The sequence below is a fragment of the Pinus tabuliformis genome, chromosome 6 (assembly GCF_031772625.1).
Source record: "Pinus tabuliformis cultivar Carrire ecotype Pingquan chromosome 6, CPIR1, whole genome shotgun sequence".
Lineage (NCBI taxonomy): Eukaryota > Viridiplantae > Streptophyta > Pinopsida > Pinales > Pinaceae > Pinus > Pinus tabuliformis.
In genome coordinates this window covers 927,530,721-927,545,719 of record NC_142292.1, presented here as the reverse complement: position 1 = coordinate 927,545,719, position 14,999 = coordinate 927,530,721, and positions in this window count along the sequence as shown.

Below are 14,999 nucleotides of genomic sequence, written 5' to 3'. Positions count from 1 at the left end.
ATGGGGGCCATTGCATTTTCTCTTTACTTCCAGGTCTTCAATGAAAAGTTAGTAATTCTACAATAAATAATGACACACCTCATGTCAATACCAAGAGTGGAGTCAACAAGTTGAGCTTCTTCAAAAGGCTTTCAAGATTGATGGATGTTAGGAACTTTACATAACAATATTTTCAAAATCTATAACGAACACGGCCTTTGTTCCTTCATGGAGTTGCCATGTGAGAAATATATATTCAATACAACACTTTCCTAAAAGTGTCATGAGGCATTGTTAATTTTCCATTATTCTATGCTATTACAATCACTTAGCCCAATTCTTTCTTCAATTAGCAATCACTTTTAAACAAAATTAATGTTCCAATAACAGTGTGTTGAAAAACTGTAACTAGGTTCGGTCTTCATAATGACATAGGTAATTGAGATTTTATGTGATTGATGAAAAGAAGAAAATAAAATTATTTTTGTAGTACTTGAATCATGGGTTTCATGATCAAGGGATTTTATTTTAGTTAAGGTTCCCATTGTGAACCTTTAGGTTTTGTCATCTAGTCATAAAATTGATATTGAGTCAATGTCATGTATGAAGGGCCCTTCTTGGGCATGTTACATTCTTGTGTGAGAAATGATAAAGAAGGCCCTCCAAGACCAATCAAAGGAACCTCCTTCAAGTCAACTTCAAGAAGAATAATGAAACCTCTCAAAATGACATGTTGGCCTAGGTCCATATCAAGTCAACTTATATGCATGGGAAAACAACTATAAATAGGTAGCTCGACCTCATTTCAGAAGACAGATTTTCGGTCAAGATCAAGTCTGAAACAAGAAGCGCAAAATGGTCAAGGAAGATAGTCCTATAGCCAACGAAGTAAAGTGAAGGAAGAGTGAAGTATTTAAGAGTGTTTTTGGGATATTTCTTGTCACACGTGTGAAGAAAGGAAGCAACATCCATTGTATAAGAAACTGAGAAGATTGCTAGAAGAACCAAGGTTAGTAAGAAGTCATCAAGTTGAATTAAGGAGAAGTCATAAGAAGGTCTCCTCTCCAAGAGAAGTGGTAGCAAAGTCAATCACACATATTGCATCTAGGGTTTCCAAGGAGGCCGAAATAAGGTGCAAATTTGAAGCAGAAGGAAGCCGGAGTTAAAGAGTAGCTAAGAAGGAGGAAGGAGCATAATTTTAACTATTGTTGACTAAGGGTATCACCAATGAAGCTTTGTGTCTTGGTCTTGGAGTGGAAAATATGTCAAGGGTCTTGGTCTTGGTAATCATTAGTTGAAGTCTCTATAAGAAGAATAATTTGTTCGGATTTTCGTCTCAAGTGGGAGAGGTTTTGGCCCTGGCTAATAGCATATATTTTGTTTCTCATGTATCTTTATGGTTTATGCATTGGTAGTTGTTTGATGAAGAATAATACTATAATAACATAAGCAAAAGAAGATCCTAATCTAAGAAATAAAAAGCATTCACAAGCAATTATCAATAGAAGAGAAATCACTTAACCTTGATGCCCTAGATTTCTCAACACAATGAGCAATTGTAGATAGAACAATATATTCAAGATGCAGTGGAAGACAGTCAAGAGCAATGACAAGAAACATAATATTTGGTCAAAGAGTAAGGAAAAACCCCACAAGGGGGAAAACCATTTCAAATTCTTCTTCTATTAGATTGTCATCAAATGTTCACTAGAGAGATTACAATGTTCCAATACATCAATCAAGATTCAAAGTCAAACCTTTGAGTATCCAACAAAACCAACCAATCAATATCCAAATGATGAGTTCAATAGACAAATCTAGTCAACAAGTCATATATGCACTTTTGGTCAATGTCAATGAAAACATCAACAATCCCAAATGGTCAACAGTCAACAGTCAACTTGTCTCCAAAAGAGCTCAGTCAACTATCCAAAAATGCGACCTTGAATGCTGGTCAAAGTGTAGTCAAAACAATCCTCCAAAATTGGTCAAAGTCAAAGTCTGTTGAAACCCTAATTGCAAAACTATAGTCAACCAAGGTCAAAGTGCCCAAAAAAGTTTTTCCTCATTGCCAAAGAATTCACCCTCCAAAATAGATGCAAAATGTCAAGTCAAACCAAGTCAAACTCTTCCTAGACACCAAAAGGTCAACATTGGTCAAAGGTTCATCAAAGACATATTTCAGCACAATAAAAGAGTCTCTCTCCTACTCGCACATGTGAAAAAAGACCTTCAATTTAAAAAGTAGTCGAACCTCCAAAGAGAAGAAAAAGATGTGTGTGATGATGCCTCCAAATTATGTGACATGAAGTGTATTTATATGTGTCCAAGGAGGTCAAATTTCCCTGCCTAGGCTGACTTGAACTTTTGTGCACTCGTGGGTTTTCCATCAAAAACTAAAATTTTCCTTGACCAAGTTAAGTTCTTCTAAGGGAAAAGAGGGTCTCCTCTGGATGAGGAAAGCTATCCAAAGGTGAGAATTTGTTTATGAGCTATCAAATCAACATGCATAGTCTTCAAAATTTCTGTGAGAATGTACTTTATCCCCCGCAACATCATCAAAATATTAGCTCCCAAATTGTACATAGTGATAAAAGCCCTACTCCACAAAGCACAATCTAAGAGGGAACTTTTAGGATGGTCACCACTATCACCTAAGCAACCTATCCTTTTCACTTTAGGCTGGTTCCCCTCCATCTCAAAGGGGTATCCCTAATAAGATTACAAAAGCTAGGCAATGAAGCACAAGATGAAGTGAGAGTCACTTTAGTAAAATAATGTTTTTTCTTTTTTTGGGGAATATAAAAATGTGATAGAAGGAAATAGATATTTGCACGAAATCCAACAAGGACAATGGAGTCACAATGAATTAAAGGGGTTTATGGGGCAAAGAAGAAAACCCTTCTTTAGAATAAGTTTATTTCTTCTAAAAATTAGGATAAAGGCACTAGAACCCAAGAGGAAAAGCAATCTCTTATCTAATCAAGATTAACAATGAAGACCAAGGCCCTTCAAGAATGGGTCCTCAAGGGAGCAACTTTCACCAACAATATCGACTATAGTTTGACAAATGTACTTGATACCCTTGTTGAAAATAGCAACAAGAAATGCTAAAGATAGAAGTGTTAAAAATATCATTGCTATAGATAGCATTTCAGGATACATTCCAATTTTAGTTAGTCCCTGAACTAAAATTGAGAATTAAAATTTGAATTTGATCTTAACAGCTGTTTGTAAAATAATTAATTAATTCATCTTGAGTTAATTAGTTGTAGAAAATCAAACATGAAGTCTATGTGAAGACATGCAAAAATTTCTCCGTTGATTGAGGAAGTTATCCCTTGATTAAGGAGATCAGGATGAGTTGTAATTAGTTAGCTCAGTTAACTGAGTTAAGCCCAGTTAGATTAGTTCCAACAATTTGTGGAACTGATTGTGAGTTCAGTTAGTTAATGCATGCATGCATGTAACTGCTGCACTTTAAATAACTGAATATTCTCTCATAAATAACTCATGCATGTCAGTTCAGTCAGAGACCCAGTTGAGATCAGATGATGGGACAATGTACTGTCAGTTGCAGGAATATTCCATTGAGGATATCTCTTGCATGCAGAAGGAATTCATTCCTCCAGGATTGCGCAGTTATTTCAAAGGTCAGAGTTGTGTGAGAGGTCAATTCACACAGGTGGCAACATTGGACCCCAGGATAAACTTCGCAAGGAAATAGGAGGCTTGGAGGACTGAAGGAAGGCATATGTGTTGTCTATTTTGTTTATGAGTAGCAGTGAGGGATTGTATTGAGAGTTGGATAGCTTGTGAGCTAAAGCTTCGTGTAATCTGGAGATATTTCCACTTGTATGATAATACAAATACCGAGGTTTTTAGCTGAGGCTTTCCCCAGAGTATTCTTCTATGTTCATGTGTGATTGATTTCTCATTCTCTGTTATATGTGTTCTATTTGATTTTGCTCATAATCAATTAAGCTTCCGCAAGTTTGTTTGTAGAAGTAGATCAAGTATTTTGCTTTAGTATATTGCATTATCAGGTGATCTACAGTAGGAATTTCTACAAGGTATCGGAGCAAAGGTGATCAAAGTGAAGAACAATATACAAAGAAGGGAGAAGTTCCAAGTTTGAAGTTCTTGGTTATAGAATTCAAATTCTTATCACATCTCAAATTTCACCAATGGCGTTCAACGGTTTGAGACTCGAGTATGCCCTTGATGGCAACTCGAATTATATAGCTTGGAAGGATTGCATGGAAGCGGTATTAGAGGACAACGGTTTGAATGAATTCATTGATCAAGAAGTCCCCAAGCCAGCAGCTGCTAATGACCAAGAATTGGCGGAATGGAAGAAATATGTGGCTAGAGCGAGGAGAATCCTTCTGGAGGGAGTTCGAGACCACATAGTCTCGAGTCTCCATGGGAAGGAGACACCGTTTTCAATGTGGAAAACATTGAAAGATCTATATTAGAACAGCAGCGATCAGAGGAAGCTGGCGCTGAAAGACAAGCTTCGGAAAATCAAGTGTGAAAAGGGAAACACGATCTCTACATATCTGAACAAGCTCACCACCTGCAAGGATGAGCTTGGAAGTGTAGGGATCACGACAACCGATGATGACATGGTGAGTCTTGCTCTCCTCGGTCTTCCTAAGAGCCGGCATAGCTACCAAGAATCAGTGAATGGAAGAGAGAAACTACCTGATTGGGAACGACTTTGGTTGGATCTGATGCATGAGGAGATAAGAAGAAGCACCAGAGATGGATCTTCATCAAAGCAAGATGATGAAGAAAATCTAGCCTTAGCGAGTAAGGCGAGGAAAGGGAAAGGGAAGGCGTCCCATTCCAAATCCAGTTCTTCCCATGGTGGGAATAAGTTTGACAAATCGAAAGTGAGATGCTTTCATTGTCATGAGGTGGGCCATTATGCTACGAATTGTCCACAGAAGAAATCCAAGAAGGGATCCTTGAAGGGATCAGAAGGTGAGGCAATGGCCTCACAGTTTGAATTGGATTTGTCCCTCATTGCATGCATGGCTTCATCAATGGTGGGATGTGTTTGGTACCTGGATAGTGGAGCTTCATTCCACATGACTGGCGACAAGAAACTTTTCAATACCTTGGAGGAGAAGGATCTCCAGATGCGGATCGAGATGGGCGATGATGGAAAGTACCATGTTTCAGGTAAAGGTACGGTTGTGTTTCAGAGGGAGCATGGAGCTCCTCTCACCCTGACTGATGTAAAGTATGTACCGGGTTTGAAGAAGAATCTTGTGTCCGTCGCTATGCTGGAAGACAAAGGCTATGATGTAGTCTTTAGTAAAGGAAAGGTATTCCTAGGCGTATCAGTACTGGACAGACCAAGAGGATTGGGATTCGAGTTAAGAATCTCTACAAGCTAGAGGTAGACAATTGTGCTGCATTTCGTTCCAAAGCATCGTTGGTGCAGAGCCAAGATGTTGGCGAGCTATGGCATAGAAGATTGGGCCACTTGCACCATGGGGCCTTGAAGATCATGCAGTAGATTTCTACCGGACTTCCCAAGGGAAAACTGGAGCAGATGGATACATGCAAAGGTTGTACCTTGGGTAATTATGCGAAATCTTCCTTTCAGGATTGAGACAGCAGAGCTGGAGAAATCCTGGAGCGAGTTCATACAGATGTGTGTGGACCATTCTCTACAGCCTCCACCGCTAAACAAAGGTACTATGTTATTTTTATTGATGATTTCTCTCCTAGATGTTGGATCTACTTTATGCAGAAGAAGGATAAGACCTTCTCAAGGTTTTGTGAGTTTAAAGCCTTGGCAGAGAAAGAATCTGGAAAGAAAATAAGGGCCTTGCATAGCGACAATGGTGGAGAGTATGTCTCCCAACAGTTTAAGGACTTTTGCGCAGTAGAAGAAATTAAACGGGAGTTGACGGCACCCCATAACCCACAGCAGAATGGGGTACCTGAAAGGAAGAACAGATCAATTGTGGGAGCAACTCGAGCGATGTTGCATGACCAAAGCCTACCACTTCATTTGTGGGTTGAGGCATGCAATACAACAATATACTTGCAAAACAAAAGCTCACATCGTATACTGGGGATGAAGACACCAATGGAAGCCTTTTCCGGGAAGCGACCAGATGTGAGTCACTTCAGGATCTTTGGATCATCGGTTTATTTCCATGTGACCAAAGATGCCAGGAAGAAGCTAGATCCAACAGCTAAGTTGGGGATACTTGTGGGGTACACGGATACACCCCACAACTATCGGGTGTTTCTGCCTACTAGTCAGAGGACAATGGTGCGCAGAGATCTGAAGTTTGAAAAGCAAAAAGCCATGCGAGTGTCCCTTGAGAGGGAGCTCAAGTTGCATGCAGAGGAGGAACTTTTGGCTCCAAAGGAGGAGGAGCCTCACACTGATGTAGAGCAGTCACATGCAAAGGATCCGGCAGTGGAGACATCCACTTATGCTGAGTCTTCTAGAGATGGGCGGAAACGCTCAAGGGAAGCTGACAGGTTGATGATGGATGCGCGAGAGAATGTGGGACAACCATCTTCTCAGCGCAGACAGAGGAGTTACATGGCCTTGGTTGGGGAGTGTGTAGAGTCCGAACCTTCTTAATTCGAGAAAGCAGTGCAACAACTAGTCTGGGTTGATGCTATGGTGGAGGAGTACGACTCCATCTTTCGGTACTGTGTTTGAGATGTTGTCCCAAGACCTCAGGACAAGTTAGTGGTGAGTTCCCGATGGCTTTACAAGGTAAAGCAGGTAGCTGATGGCAATGTTGAGAAACATAAGGCAAGGTTTGTTGCCCGTGGTTTCTCACAGGTCAAGGGGATCGACTACGATGAGACTTTTGCTCCTGTAGCAAGGTACTCATCTATCAGATCGATGTTGGCACTATCAGCTCAGATGGGTTGGAAGATCCATCAGATGGATGTGAAGACTGCGTTCCTCAATGGGAAGATTGAGGAAGAGGTGTACATTGAGCAACTGAAAGGTTTTGAGACCTTCGATCGTGAGTCGCATGTGTGCCGACTCAAGAGGGCTTTGTATGGGCTGAAGCAAGCACCTCGTGCTTGGTACACCAGGATCGACAACTATTTCACCGGGTTGGGCTTCACCAAGAGTGAAGCAAATGCGAACCTTTACCACATCATGGTAGAAGATAAGCCATTAATCATTTTTCTTTATGTGGATGATTTGATTTTGACAGGTGATGATCAGTTGATCAAGTCTTGCAAGGAGGACCTTGCAAGAGAGTTCGAGATGAAAGACATGGGTCTTATGCACTACTTTCTAGGCATGGAGGTGTGGCAGAAAGATGGTGAAATGTTTGTGTCTCAAGGCAAATATGCCAATGAGATACTCAGGCGATTTCACATGGAGAAGTGCAAGCCCATGCAGACTCCTCTAGCTGGTAACTGGAGGAAGGAGGATGCTACTTCAGGTGAGGTAGTAGCTGCTACTGTTTATCAGCAGCTTGTGGGTTCATTGATGTATCTAGTGAACACACGACCAGATTTGTGCTTTACGGTGAACCAGCTGAGTCAAGCTATGGTTCAGCCTACCAAGCTGTTTTGGAAGGCAGCGAAGCATGTGCTGAGATACCTCAGAGGCACATCTCAGTATGGATTGTGGTACAAACGGACAGAGGGAGTGAAGCTTCAGGGCTTCACAGATGCAGATTGGGCAGGGAGTCCATCAGACCGAAAGAGCACTTCAAGAAGAATCTTCAACCTTGGTTCAACAGGAAATAGAGGTCAGTTGCACTTAGCTCAGCAGAGGCTAAATACATGGCTGCCAGTCAGGCAACATGTGAGGCCATTTGGATGCGGAAGATTCTAGTTGGATTGTTTGGTCAGAGGATGGATCCAACTGTGATCTACTGCGATAATCAGAGTTGTATCAAACTCTCTGAGAATCCAGTATTTCATGACAGGTCCAAGCACATCGATATCCGGTATCATCATCTTCGACACTATGTGGTGAAGAGGATCATGTTGTTTCTGTATGTTTCGACCGAGGAACATGATGCACATATTTTGACTAAGGCATTGTCAAAATGCAAGTTTGAGTTCCACAGAGACAGGATTAGGGTGACTAATAATCCTTTTCTTGTTGAGAGGGAGTGTTGAAAATAACAAGAAGAAATGATAAAAATAGAAGTGCTAAAAATAGCACTGCTATAAATAACATTTCGGGATACATTCCAATTTTAGTTAGTCCCTGAACTAAAATTGAGAATTAAAATTCGAATTTGATCTTAGCAGTTGTTTGTAAAATAATTAATTAATTCATCTTGAGTTAATTAGTTGTAGAAAATCAAACATGAAGTCTATGTGAAGACATGCAACAGTTTCCCCTTTGATTGAGGAAGTTATCCCTTGATTAAGGAGATCAAGATGAGTTGTAATTAGTTAGCTCAGTTAACTGAGTTAAGTCCAGTTAGATTAGTTCCAACAGTTTGTGGAACTGATTGTGAGTTCAGTTAGTTAATGCATGCATGCATGTAACTGCTGCACTTCAGATAACTGAATATTCTCTCATAAATAACTCATGCATGTCAGTTCAGTCAGAGACCCAGTTGAGATCAGATGATGGGACAATGTACTATCAGTTGCAGGAATATTCCATTGAGGATATCTCTTGCATGCAAAAGGAATTCATTCTTGCGCAGTTATTTCAGAGGTCAGAGTTGTGTGAGAGGTCAATTCACACAGGTGGCAGCATTGGACCCCAGGATAAACTGCGCAAGGAAATAGGAGGCTTGGAGGATTGAAGGAGGGCATACGTGTTGTCTATTCTGTCTATGAGCAGTAGTGAGGGATTGTACTGAGAGCTGGATAGCTTGTGAGCTAAAGCTTTGTGTAATCTGAAGATATTTCCACTTGTATGATAATACAGATAGCGGGATTTTTAGCTGAGGCTTTCCCCAGAGTATTATTCTGTGTTCATGTGTGATTTATTTCTCATTCTTTGTTATATGTGTTCTATTTGATCTTGCTCATAATCGATTAAGCTTCCGCAAGTTTGTTTGTAAAAGTAGATCAAGTATTTTGCTTTAGTATATTGCATTATCATTGCATTATCAGGTGATCTACAGTGGGAATTTCTACAACCCTTGCTAGGGTTCATAAAATAGACAGACAAAGAAACATTTCAAATAATTACCAAATTAACAAAAAAAGAAGGAGAGGAGTCACCCCAAAATTGCTTCTTTCCATGTGGTAGACTTTACCTTTCAATGGATCAACCTTGTTAGCTTGTAGAAGACTTGGAATTTTACAATTGATTTTTATGTACCGAATAGAATCTAAGACCGAAAAACTTTAAGAATTGACACCAACATCCATGGAGAAAGAACCCTTACACATCCATATGGTCCAAGAAAGATATGTCAATTAAGCTCCAATGAGTGAAAGCTCCAAAAATGCAACCATGGGTACAAATGAGGAAGGGATACTCTTTATATAGAGCCTAGCTCAACTTCCTTTATAATAGGATAATAAAATCTCACGTGAAATCGTTAGATCTAGCTTAGGGAGAAATAAATAATTATTTCTTCCATACTAACTAATCAACACTATGTTAGAATACTTCTAAATTCATTAGATAAAGCTTTTCCTTATCATCAATATTTCGAACTATAATATGTGGTTCATCATCAAGATAAATGTAAGATGACAATAACTAATCTAGCTAAGATTAATATATAAAAACCTAAAGATAAAATAAGAAAAGAAGCCAACAAAAAACCAATCAATAACTAAAAAACCTAAAATAAAAATAAATAATAATATGTAAAAAGTTTAAAATAATATATTAGTTTACCATTAATTAAATATGAATATAAAAATATTATACTAATATAGTAATAAAGAATATAAAATATTAAAAATATAATATAATATTTTATTTATACACTAAATAATATAATAGGTTATATATAATAATATATAATATAAAAAAAACTAAAAAATCCATCCTAACCTAAAAATGAATAGTAATTCGTAAAAAGTTTAATATAATATATAGTTAGTAATTTATTCAATATTAATATAAAAAATATTATATTAATATAATATTAAATAATATAAGGTATTATATTTTTTAGTATATAAATAAAAAATTAGATTAAAAAAATTAATATAATATATTATTATTTAAAGAATAGAATAGAATAGGTTATATATATAATATAACATAATATAATTCACTATTTTAAAGAATACACATATACAATACATAAATAATGAGGTGGTCAAGCCATATATACAATCCTCTAATCAAAATAGACTCAAGAGAGTAAGATGTCCTCATCAAAGAGGGAAGAAGATGAGTCAAATGTGCAACTCATAGTCTCCAAAGGCCTCCAAGTGGATGGATCTACAAATAACTCAAAGTATGATGTGAAAGCTTCCTAGCTCTCCTCCAAGGTGGATGTGTAGCTCTCCAAGGTAAAATGTCCCAACAAATAGAAGCCCTCAAGGGGTCGACTACCCTAAGATTAGCACCAATGATCATATGTGAGGTATGCAATGTGTAACATCCTCCTCAAATCATGTCAACCATAGCCTACAGTCAAGGGAAATCCAAGAAGGCTGACACATGCCAAATAAAAGACCCAACAACCAAGTAATGCATCCTTCAAGGTGCCTATCCCATCAAACTATGTGACATGTGCCTCCAAATGTGTGAACATGTTGAGCACTCCAAAAAATGTGACATTGCATGGCATCAAAGATCCAATTGCATAAAGAATATCCCCAAACTGCCTAAGGTGTTGTGACCAATGCCTCAAGAGTTGTTAACTACCTCGAGACTTGTGAACTGCCTTGAGAGTTGTGAATTACCTCAAGACTTCTAAACTACCTCAAGAGTTGTGCTAAAGGTAATACCAGGTTCCATGCTATAAGTGTCCAAGTTACAAATCATGTGTAAGTGAGTGCACAACAAGTGCTCTATGCCATGAGGAAGTCCATGCAATGTCGAATTGGCCTTAAATGCTAGGGTGCTCCACCAAGGGATATGCACGTCTTCATGTCCAATCATCTAGCAAGGAGTGGAGACTAGCCATATGATCAAGTGTTATGTTATGGTAAGCATGTAATGCATCATCAAAACCTCTAACATGTCATCATCAATATCATCAACAACCCATAGAACCAAGTAAATGCCCCAACTGTCCCAAGCTCTTTGTGATGAAAATCACAAGGATAGTGAAGAAATTCACTAATATGAGCCTCATGCAAAATGAGGGGTAATAGGAGGCATCAGGGGAATTGACCTTAGCCATCCTGGGACAATCCCTATTACTATGATCTAAATTTTGGCACCTCAAATGAGTCTTAGGTAAGTTAACATATCTAATAGATTGCATTATAACCTTACGTTTGACATGGATATAAACATATACCTTGATGTCTTGTGAGAGTACTTGGACACAAACCCACCTCTATGCACAAGGATTGAAAAAAGTGTCAGGACTCATGACAAATGAACTTCACAATGAGAGATGAAAAATGCTCCAAAAAGTCACAAAATTGCAAGAGAAGACCTAGAAATTCAACCTAGACCGATTGGTAGAACTTTGCAGCTTCATGCACATAAAAATTTCCATACAATTAATATAACACAACGGCAAGGTAGCGAGGCAAATCCTAGGTTCATTAACCACAACTTCAGCTGCATGGCAATCTTCCTTAAATGTGAAATGGAAAAAATCATTAGTCATGTTTTGTACATATATAGTGATAAGGTAGTCGAAAGGGCTAGCTCAACCAATTGTCTTCAATGTTGTTTGGCATTTTGCTAGTTCCATGCCAACAAGTACTGAGTTCAAATCTCCCTCAGTGAGAAGTAATAGTCTCCATCAATGGATTCTACTAGGGATTCCAACCATGAATGTGAGAAGCATCCCTTGAGATTCCAAAAACAAATATTTAACAATAAAATTCCCGAGCTTCCTTGACTTAGACCTATATGACAGACCAAAAAAATCTTACCACAACATACAGTAATAGGTTCATAGTATGAGGCCATCACAGATAGCAAAATATTCATCATGGAATATCCTCTAAGAATACTTCTACCTCATGGTAAATTTTGGAAACAAAATTTTCATTAGGCAATTAGTGGTGCCATTGTTGTCAGCGCTTCCTCCTTGAACATTGGCTCCACACACTTCAACTGCATAAACAAGCTCAGATGATTAAGTGGCCATATGGCCCCCCATACTTCCTTATGATGGACAGGTTAGGCCATAATGACCAACATACGACAATCGACAATATAAGTTGTAAGGCAGGTCGTTAACACGATAGGATGGTGAGTAATTGTGGACAAGACACTTCGCATCCACACTGACTCACAAGTCTTCCAAAAGGCCAAGTAGTAAGAAAAAGAGAGGTAAGGGTACATATCTGCCATAGTTTTTAGAAAGTTCTACCAATGCTTACAATATATAAACAAGGTAAGAAAAGATATTTCTCAATCTAAAGGCTAGACAAAAAGTGAAGCATGACCAGTGGACAAAATCACAAATCAAAATATGAAGAGAAGTAAATTGCCGCTATGGGAGGGGGATAGTGCCCTCAACACTGATGGAACCTGCCTCGAGGAGCGTGTAATGCATATATCCAAAATTATCAGTGATCCCCTTCTTTGACAACGAGTCTGCAACCCAATTTTTCTCACGGAAAATGTTCTGGAGAGAGGTCGAAGAGAAAGTCCCTCTAAGGATGTTAATCTGAGAAATCCAGGGGGTAAGATGAGGAGGGGAGAACTCAGTGTTTGTCGACAAGCCTTCAATTAGTACTTGAGAGTCCCCATATACAAATAGGATGTCAATGTACAGATGTCTGGAAAACCGAAGTAGTCTCTAGAGAGCCAAGACTTCAGCCCTCATGTTTGTGCTTGGTCTGCCATTCCAGTGTATCTTGTATTGACAATTTTGGTTCACATGAAGCCATACACCACAACCACATAGAGATCGTTGTGCAACACCATCAAAGAGTCCCGTTGGGAAATGCAACGGATGTGAAAGAGATCTGTGAGATCGAACCCAAATTGATCGAATGGGAGTCCTGACATTTTCCAACTGAAATAAAATCTTTTGAATGATGCGGTGAGAAATGATCAGAACTCCCTCAAAGATGTGTCCATTCCTGGCACGCCATATTTCCCAAATAGTAAGAAAAAGCACTGCCTTAACCTTACCACCCCGCGCCAACCACCATTTGAGACAACCTTCTATGTGTCCAAATCTTCTGCAAGGTAGATTTAAACAAGATAAAATGTCGTTCCAGGCTATGATAGCGGTCGGGCATTTGAAGAATAGATGAGAATTGTTTTCGGAAGAGTTTATGCACAAAGGGCATCTCCCTGGCCCATTGAATCCCCTCTTACATAGATTCTCCCAGGTGAGGTTCTTGTTTCTCCAAACCAGCCAGATGAATAGAATGATCTTGATAGGGATGTCAAGTTTCCAGACCTTATAGAACCAACAAGTATGTTGTAGAGCATGGGTAGTGAGAATGAGATACCTGTAATTGTTCGCCACGTCCACCAAATTAGCCCATAGCTTCCTGACCCAAGTGATGAGGTCCCCCTCCTCAATTCTGCAAAGTCCACCAAGTCTAAGTGACTATATATAAACTTCCCACTCCGCCGCATATGTACCTGTCAGGCCTAACTCCCCCCCCTGTTTCCAAATAGGAAAACTCCTGTTCCAGCCAACGATTGCTTGCTCTAACATGAATATGCCTCGAGCGTGTAGCTGTTGCAACATATCCCCAGTCAAATCATGTGCAATAGCCACCTCCTTAATGCTATCAATACCAATAAGGATATGATTCCCCTTGCCAAAAGTCCAACAAATTCTCTGCAAAAACAAATCCCTCACTTTTTGGAAGCTTCTCTAGATATAGGATCCAAAGTTGCTCCCAAGTAGTCTCGATCTGATCCAATGTTCTACCCTTTTCTTTTTCAATTATTTTGTGGAGTTGATGCCCCTCCAAATTCCTTCCTTGAATAGTCCTCGCCACAAGAATTTCATAATAAGAGCCCTGCCAAATTTTTTTATTACTAAAATATCTCAGCCACAATGGTCCTTTGGGATAGTAATACTTTCTCATTTTGTGAGATGATATTTTTGAAATTCTTCCTTTCCCTCCCAAATAAAATGTGCCATGATGTGTTTGATTTTGTTAATGATGGTCGAGGGTAAGATGTATAAATGCGCCCAATATATAGTGAGCTGTTGAAGTACAACTTGTGCCAATATGTATCGACCCGAGGGACAACCATCAATGTGCCCATCCATATAGTCTGCGTCCATATTTGTCAATTACCAAAGCAAATCTGCAATTTTATAGTTATTAGGCTTGAGTCTAAAACCAAGGTATGTGAGGTCGTCACACAAAGACCGACTCACATATAAGCTCTCCTATGAAAAGCCTATGACTTTCTTCTTGTCATATTTATGTGGCAATGTGTGACATTGTGATTCAGATTATTTAATGTTGTTAATTTGTAGTGAGAAAAATTTACAATATTTTGATTTTTTTTTTTTTTTTTTAATATGTTTGTCAATAATTTCCTGATATTTCCAATATCCTAATCCTAAGTTTATGATCCTGCCACTAAATTGGCAATAATGTTATTTTCAACCCTGCTTAAATTTCCAAAGCTGAATTGCTTGACACATATGCATTACATTTCGACATTCTTTTCGTTCACTACAATTAAATATCAACTCATATGCATTACATTTCGACATTCTTTTCGTTCACTACAATTAAATATCAACTCATATGCATTACATTTCGCTATAGCATCTCCCTATGACAAGCCAAGTTACTTCTATAAAATAGAAACTTAAGAAGATACAAAGATCGAGTCACTACTAATTTCATAGTTACCTCGAGTCCCTGAATAATTTGTGATTTTTCTGCCAATAGAATACGACCAGTTATCATAAGGCTCTGATGTAAAGTAAAAACCAAAGGAAAACATCTAG